We start from the raw sequence: 8907 nt of genomic DNA on the forward strand, positions 1-8907 counted from the left end.
CTGTGTTGAATCTGTAAATCACATCACTTGGTCCAGCAGTAGCAGCACCAGCATCTGAAATATACAGGTAATACACCAATATCAATCTTAGTATGCTAGTAATATTAAACATATGAAGAACAACTGCAACAACAACTCAATACTGTATTCATGCTAAACTTAACATACAGTCTACAGTACCACTGTCATTATTGTCTGAGAGAATGATTGTTTTGTCAATGTTAGCTCCAGCTGTTGGTCAAAGGAGAGGAAGATTAATGGGTTGGTTTTCCCTCAGCTTGCCTAGGGACATAGAGTACGGTAACATGTTGTATGCAAAGTGGATGGTGAAAAGTCAGTGTGTGAAGTTACAGAGAGAGGAGAGTGACAGTGGTCTGGACTAAGAGACTGACCATGCTGCAGACGTGTATACCCAGGATCAGGAGTTCGGACCTGGGTAGATCCTTGGTCCTGTTGGGGGTCCAGGTTGGTCCTCTGGGGTTGAGGCGGCCTACAGGGAGCGAGACACTCATGAAACACAGAGATGATATTTTGCTGTATGAAAAGGACCGTAGTTAAAACATTTTTAAAAAGACAGGTGTACTCACGAGAATATCCTGTTGCAACAGGAACATGTAAAGAAAAATGCATACTATTATATCAGGTCATTAATGTTTTGAACTTTTCTCCTAAACATGAACAAAAAAGTTGAATGAGAAATGATAAAGGTCTCACATTTGGCATTTTTATATGGACACAGCAGTACCAGGAGTACGACCAGTAGAACATCAGAAAGAACCAGGACCACAACCACTCCTACTAGGACTGATGTAGAGGGTCCCGGAGTTACGCCTAGAGAGAAAACAGAAAATCACCATCAGACTATGTAGAACATAATTAAAAGTAGTGAAAAAAAGTGGACATTTTACTTGACAAATGAGATCAGATGACCAGCCTGAGCTTGCAACTCCAAACCTACAGTATGCTTTTAATCACAACAAATCACTGATGAGCACAGATTTTATAAAAATGTAATGTTATCATAATTATTTTCGCACCTCCCACTGTCACCCAGCTCTCTGGTGACTCTGCTTTATTAGATTTACACTTATAGAAGCCTTCATCTGACTTGGAAACTACAGGGATGGTCATCTCTCCTGTGGTCTCATTCCTGATGAGTACTCCATCTTTGTAGAAATCAACATTGGGGTTCAGGTTTGTTTCCTGATATCTCTTTGTACAGCACAGAGTCTCTCTCAGTTATGGGATAGGCCGGGCTCTCCAGGTCCACAGCACCAGCTGTGTAACATAATATATAAACATAAACTGTAATTCTGGAGTAATTACTCACAATATATACAGTTGAAGTCAGAAGTGTACATACACCTCAGCCAAATACATTTAAACTCATTTTTTTCACAATTTTCACAATCAGCATGACTAACCGGTACCGGTATATAGCCTCACTACTTTTATTGCCTAGCTACTGTATACAGCCTGTCTTTTTACTGTTGTTTTATTTCTTTACTTACCTATTGGTCACCTAATACCTTTTTTGCACTATTGGTTAGAGCCTGTAAGTAAGCATTTCACTGTAAGGTCTACCTTACCTGTTGTATTCAGCGCACGTGACAAATAAACTTTGATTTGATTTAATCATAGGGAATTTTTACTGTCTTAGGTCAGTTGGGACCACCACTTTATTTTAAGAATGTGAAATGTCAGAATAATAGTTGAGGGAATGATTTATTTGAGCTTTTATTTCTTTCATCACATTCCCAGTGGGTCAGAAGTTTACATACACTCAATTAGTATTTGGGAGCATTGCCTTTAAATTGTGTAACTTGGGTCAAACGTTTCGGCTAGCCTTCCTCAAGCTTCACACAATAAGTTAGGTGAATTTTGGCCCATTCCTCCTGACGGAGCTGGTGTAACTGAGTCAGGTTTGTAGGCCTCCTTGCTCGCACACGCTTTTTCAGTTCTTACCACACATTTTCTATAGGATTGGGCTTTGTGTTGGCTTTGTGTTGGCCACTCCAATACCGTGCCTTTGTTGTCCTTAAGCCATTTTTCCACAACTTTGGAAGCATGCTTGGGGTCATTGTCCATTTGGAAGACCCATTTATGACTAAGCTTTAACTTCCTGACTGATGTCTTGAGATGTTGCTTCAATATATCCACCTAATTTTCCTTCCTCACGATCTCATCTAGTTTGTGAAGTGCACCAGTCCCTCCTGCAGCAAAGCAACCCCCCAACATGATGCTGCCACCCCCGTGCTTCACGGTTGGGGTGGTGTTCTTCGGCTTGCAAGCCTCCCACTTTTTCCTCCAAACATAAAGATGGTCATTGTGGCCAAACAGTTCTATTTTTGTTTCATCAGACCAGAGAACATTTCTCCAAAAAGTACGTTCTTTGTCCCCATGTGCAGTAGCAAACCATAGTCTGGCTTTTTTATGGTGGTTTTGGAGCAGTGGCATCTTCCCATCTTCCTGATTCTGTACTCAGTCTCTGCTTTGGAGTAGACTGACTTCCCACTGTTATAAAAAGCATACTCAATCTCTTCTCCTCCCTGTATGTCAAATTTGAGAGTGACAGTCTCTCCACTAAATATCTGGGGCCAGTTGTGTGTGTGTGTGTGGAGGGCCACAGGTCTCTCTGCACAGACACATCACAGACAACTAACTGAATAAACAATTGCACAACTTTATCATACACCTTAGAATGTAAAATAATGTTGATCAGCATTCATCACAACATGACCATGGCACTCTGAACTGTCTGACTTACCAAGATCTAGTCATCAGAATACTGACATACACAGTGATGTCTTTGTACACGCACACACACACACACACACACACAATTACTCACCAATCACAGTGATAGGATCACTGATATGGATCTGGACTGGATCTCTCCCTGACACCAGTAGAGACCCTGGTCAGACTCAGCAGCACTACTGATGGTGAAGGTGGCTCCTGTTGTAGTGTGTCTGCCAGACAAGGTTCTTAGTGTTGTCTTTGTACCATGTGTAGCTCCATCCACTGTCAGACCCCACTGAACACGTCAGAGTTACTGTCTCTCCAGTGTATGCAGGGTTTGGTGTTATGTTGAGTGTAGCTTTGGGCAGGGCTGTGAGAAAAGAGCATAATTTGAAGACCTAGATACCTGCTTAGCAATTTCCAGAGTAGATCGACACTCACTGAAGCCTTCCTTGGGCAGAGCTGTGGAAACACAGTTATATCTGAAGACAAATGCAGTCAGAGTGCAAATCTCTCCAACACATGATCTTACATCTTTAACCAGGTAAGTCAGTTAAGATAAAAATTCTTATTTACAATGACCACCTGGGAACAGTGGGTTAACTGCCTTGTTCAGGGGCTTATCTTTACCTTGTCAGCTCAGGGATTCGATGCTTTAACCACTAGGCTACCTTCCACCCCTAACTACTGGACAGTAATTATACATTTTTATATTCATACTGACACACAGACCATGTGTACATGATTGACTCAATATAAAGTGTCCATTTTGTTTGATAAAAAAAATAAAAGTAACTCACGACAGGATCACTGATGATTGATGATATTGTCACGCCCTGGTCTTAGTATTTTGTATTTTCTTTATTAATTTGGTCAGGCCAGGGTGTGACATGGGTTTTGTATGTGGTGTGTTTTGTCTTGGGGTTTTTTCGTACCTATTGGGATTGTGGCTTAGTGGGGTTATCTAGCATAGTCTATGGCTGTCTGGAGTGGTTCTTAATCAGAGGCAGGTGTTTATCGTTGTCTCTGATTGGGAATCATATTTAGGCAGCCATATTCTTTGAGTGTTTTGTGGGTGATTGTTCCGGTCTCTGTTTGTTTGCACCAGATAACCTATACAGCCTTTCATGTTACGTTTGTTGTTTTTGTATTGTTCGTTTTTTTCGTCGTCATTAAACATGTATCAAGAATACCACGCTGCATTTTGGTCTGACTCTCTTTCACCTAAAGAAAACCGTAACAGATATAGATCTGGACTGGATCTCTCCTTGACACCAGTAGAGACCCTGGTCAGACTGCAGCTCTACTGATGGTGAAGGTGGCTCCTGTTGTAGTGTGTCTGCCAAACAAGGTCACTACTAGTGTTAGTCACTACTTAGTGTTGTCTTTGTACCATGTACAGTATACTTCCAACTGCTGTCAGACCCCAATGAACACGTCAGAGCTACTGTCGCCATTGTATTCAGGGTTTGGATTCACGGTCAGTGTAGTTTCAGGAAGAGCTAAGAAAACAGAAAGCAAATATGAAAACATCTGGATACATGCTTGGTAACTTAATAAATATATAGATAGTACCAGTCAACAGTTTGGACACCTTTTCATTCAAGGGTTTTTTCTACCTTGTCCTATTTTCTCCATTGTAGAATAATAGTCAAGACAACCAAACTATGAAATAACACACATGGAATCATGTAGTAACCAAAAAAAGTGTTAAACAAATCTAAATATACTTTATATTTGAGATTCTTCAAAGTAGCCACCCTTTGTGTTGACAGCTTTGCACTATTTTTTATTTGATTAATTAAGTTAAACTTGGACAAATGAAATGTGTGTACCAATAAGTTAAAAGTTTGATCGTAGTACTATATAACATATTTCTTCAATTATTACACACAATTTGAATTTATCAGTGGAGGAATCTGAACAGCAATGGTAGACAAGCATTTTTAAAACAACTAGATAGCCTCCTTAAAATGGGTCCCAATGTCAAGTGGTTATGGGCATGGAGGCACTGATGTGAATGAGAGATAAGATGACTTACCTGTCACTGTCAGTCTGACAGCATCACTCCACTTAGAATGCTTCTTCTGATCAATATGTTTACCCAGACACCTGTAGTCACCACTGTCTGAAATCTTAACCTCACTGATCTCAAATTCATGCTTCCTACTGAGAGAGTCTGCATCATCTTTGCTCCATGTATATTCTCAGTCAGTGACTTCTCCCCTCTGTATGTTACATCTGAGAGTGACAGACTCTCCACTGAATATATATGAAGATTTGGGGTGTATGGTCAGAAAAGCCTTTGGCACTCCTAAACAAAATAAAAACAGCATGACACAATTGCTTTACACATGTTATTGAGACACTCAAAACACAAAATATGTCTATCCAAAAGCAGCTTTAAAAAAATCACAAAGAAATATGATGAAGTATTAAGAGATGAAATCTTGATCAAGTGTACAAATATCTTCAGTGTCCAGAGTAGATGTGGGTACTCAGCACTACAACAAAGAAAGTAACATTACTCCAATATTAGCTTGAAGTAAATAACAACATGCCATATTCATGTTACTGATTACCAAATCGATCCTGTACTTTATTTTAAAGGTGCAATCTGCGTTTTCTACATAGATTTCTGCACTATTAAATTAATTACAGAAATTCAAGTCGTATCCCCTCATAACCCAAAATAAAAGGTTATTTTACGACAATTATTGTAAACAATGTAGATGAGCCGTATACCATAACATGGTATACCATAACATGGTGGCATGGTGAGTGTTTTGTGGTAGTATGAATTATGGACTGCAGCTTTAAAAGGCCACTGACTTCCCATGTTCTGCATACAGAGAGAGTACAGAGACCAAGAACACTAAAACACCACTCATTAATCTCTTAACACAGTTTACTATAACTGTAGCGAAGGAACCATTTACAATAATCACAACTTGATGCTACAACACATCCAACAAATATTGCATTTTGTATTGATTGTCATTGCCAGCCCATTTTGCAAGCACTGAGTTAGCGTCAATCTTTAGTTCCAGAGTGATGACCTGGTTAAATGCACACCGTATCAGGTTTCAGTTATGACCTAGATGCAGCCAGTGTCTAAGAAAAAAAAGTTTATTTATAGTACAGGGGCAGGCAAACCACAGGTCAAAGGCAGGCAGAGGTCAATAAACCAGAGAGGGTACAAAAGGTCCAGAACAGCAGGCAGTCTCAGGGTCAGGGAAGGCAGAATGGTCAAATCCTGGGAGGACTAGAAAACAGGAGCAAGAAACAGACGTGCGCAGGGGAACAAACGCTGGTAGGTTTCACGAAACAAAACGAACTGGCAACAGACAAACAGAGAACACAGGTACAAATACACAGGGGATAATGGGAAAGATGGCTGACACCTGGAGGGGGGTGGAGACGAGCACAAAGACAGGTGAAACAGATCAGAGTTACACACCACCACACTAACATGGTCTGCATGGCATTGGCTAAACAAGTTCAGGGTCTCACCGAGATGCAACATCAATGTAGGGTGGTCAGTCTCTCACTTCATATTTCCACCATATATGCAGAAATGCTGAAATGTCATTTTAGTGCCATTTACATTTACATTTTAGTGCCATTTTCTCAATAAGGGATATAACACCAAAATCAAAGCTAAAGCATGAAACTGTCTTCATTTCCATGAATGTCTTATTCCCTTTTCCCTTAAATTCTTATTGTCACGTCTAATCAAGGTGGGTGGAATCAGGCGCAGAGAGCAGATAGCGATATAACATTTTATTCTCCGGTGAACAAAAACAAACACGGTCAACCCAAACACACACAGGGTGAAATTATCCAACACAGGATGACAGAGGTCGCAGAAACAGGAGGTGCTGGAGAAGGGGTTGCTAGAGATGAGGTGGGGAGGCCACTCCTCTCCCATCGATCCCATCGATCTCGAATCCAGAATGCCTCGAACTGTATACGCCGGGGGCCCCTCGATGTCCAGAGGGGGCGGCGGGACCTCGACACCTCGCCTACTTGCAGGGGACCAGCCACCACCGGCCTGAGGAGAGACACATGAAACGAGGGGTTAATACGGTAATACCTAGGAAGTTGTAACCTATAACACACCTCGTTTATTCTCCTCAGGACTTTGAACGGCCCCACACACTGCGGCCCCAGCTTCCGACAGGGCAGGCGGAGAGACAGGTTTCGGGTCGAGAGCCAGACCCTGTCCCCCGGTGCAAACACGGGGGTCTCAATGCGGTGTTGGTCAGTGCTCCTCTTCTGCCGTTCTCCCGCTAACCGTAATGAGTCCTGAACGGCTTTCCAGGTGTCCTTGGAGCGCTGTACCCATTCCTCCACCGCAGGAGCCTCGGTCTGACTCTGATGCCATGGAGCCAGGACCGGCTGGTAACCTAACACACACTCAAAAGGAGACAAGTTAGTAGAGGAGTGGCGTAAGGAGTTCTGGGCTAGTTTGGCCCATGGAACATACCTAGCCCACTCACCAGGCCGGTCCCGGCAATAGGAGCGCAGAAACCTGCCCATATCCTGGTTAACGCGCTCCACCTGCCCATTACTCTCGGGGTGAAAACCTGAGGTTAAGCTAACCGAGACCCCCAGTCTCTCCATAAACGCCCTCCACACTCTGGACGTAAATTGGGGACCCCGATCAGAGACGATGTCCTCAGGCACCCCATAGTGCCGGAAGACATGGGTAAACAAAGCCTCAGTAGTCTGCAGGGCCGTAGGAAGACCGGGCAACGGAATGAGACGACAGGACTTAGAAAACCGATCCACAACGACCAGGATCGTAGTACTTCCCTCGGACGGGGGAAGGTCGGTAAGAAAATCCACCGATAAATGTGTCCACGGCCGTTGTGGAACGGGGAGGGGTTGTAATTTCCCTCTAGGTAGGTGCTGAGGAGCCTTGCTCTGAGCACACACTGAGCAGGAGGAGACATAAAATCTCACGTCTTTAGCCAGTGTGGGCCACCAGTATCTCCCTCTCAGACTCTGCACTGTCCTCTTAATACCAGGATGACCCGAGGAGGGAAGAGTATGAGCCCACCTAATCAGCTTGTCCCGGACTACCCTCGGCACGTACCCTACTGGACAGTTAGGAGGAGCCGGTTCTGACCGTGAGGCCCTCTCTATCTCAGCGTCCACCTCCCATACCACCGGTGCCACGAGACATGACGGTGGAATGATGGGAGTTGGCTCTACTGACCGTTCCTCGGTATCATAGAGGCGAGACAGTGCGTCAGCTTTGGTGTTTTGGGAGCCTGGCCGATATGTGAGGGTAAACTGGAACCTAGAACATGGCCCATCTAGCCTGACGTGGATTTAGTCTCTTAGCTGCCCGGATGTACTCGAGATTACGATGGTCAGTCCAGATGAGAAAAGGGTATTTAGCCCCCTCAAGCCAATGTCTCCACACCTTCAGAGCCTTGACTACAGCTAACAACTCCCGGTCCCCCACATCATAGTTTCGCTCCGCTGGGCTGAGCTTGCTCGAAAAAAAAAGCACACGGACGGAGTTTGGATGGCACGCCCGAGCGTTGGCACACGGACGGAGTTTGGATGGCACGCCCGAGCATTGGGACAGCACGGCTCCAACCCCAGCCTCGGACACATCCACCTCCACTATGAACGCTAAAGAGGGGTCCGGATGCGCCAACACGGGCGCATTGGTCAACAGCTCCTTCAGACGACTGAAAGCTCTGCCCGCCTCTGCTGACCAGCGCAAGCGCACCGGTCCTCTCTTCAGCAGTGAGGTGATGGGAGCAGCCACCTGACCAAAACCCCAGATAAACCTCCGGTAGTAATTAGCAAACCCTAAAAACCGCTGCACTTCTTTCACCGTGGTCGGAGTCAGCCAATTACGCACGGCTGTAACGCGATCATCCTCCATCACCACCCCGGAGGTGGAAATACGATACCCCAGGAAGGAAACGGACTGTTTGAAAAACTCACATTTATCCGCCATGCAATACAGGTCATGCTCCAGTAGTCGCCCAAGTACCTTACGCACCAGAGACACATGCTCCGCGCGTGTAGTCGAATAGATCAAGATGTCATCCATGTACACTACCACTCCCTGCCCGAGCAGGTCTCGGAGAATCTCATCTACGAAGGATTGGAAAACGGCTGGAGCATTCTTCAACCCGT

The sequence above is a fragment of the Oncorhynchus clarkii genome, chromosome 21, assembly GCF_045791955.1.
Source record: "Oncorhynchus clarkii lewisi isolate Uvic-CL-2024 chromosome 21, UVic_Ocla_1.0, whole genome shotgun sequence".
NCBI classification, from domain to species: domain Eukaryota; kingdom Metazoa; phylum Chordata; class Actinopteri; order Salmoniformes; family Salmonidae; genus Oncorhynchus; species Oncorhynchus clarkii.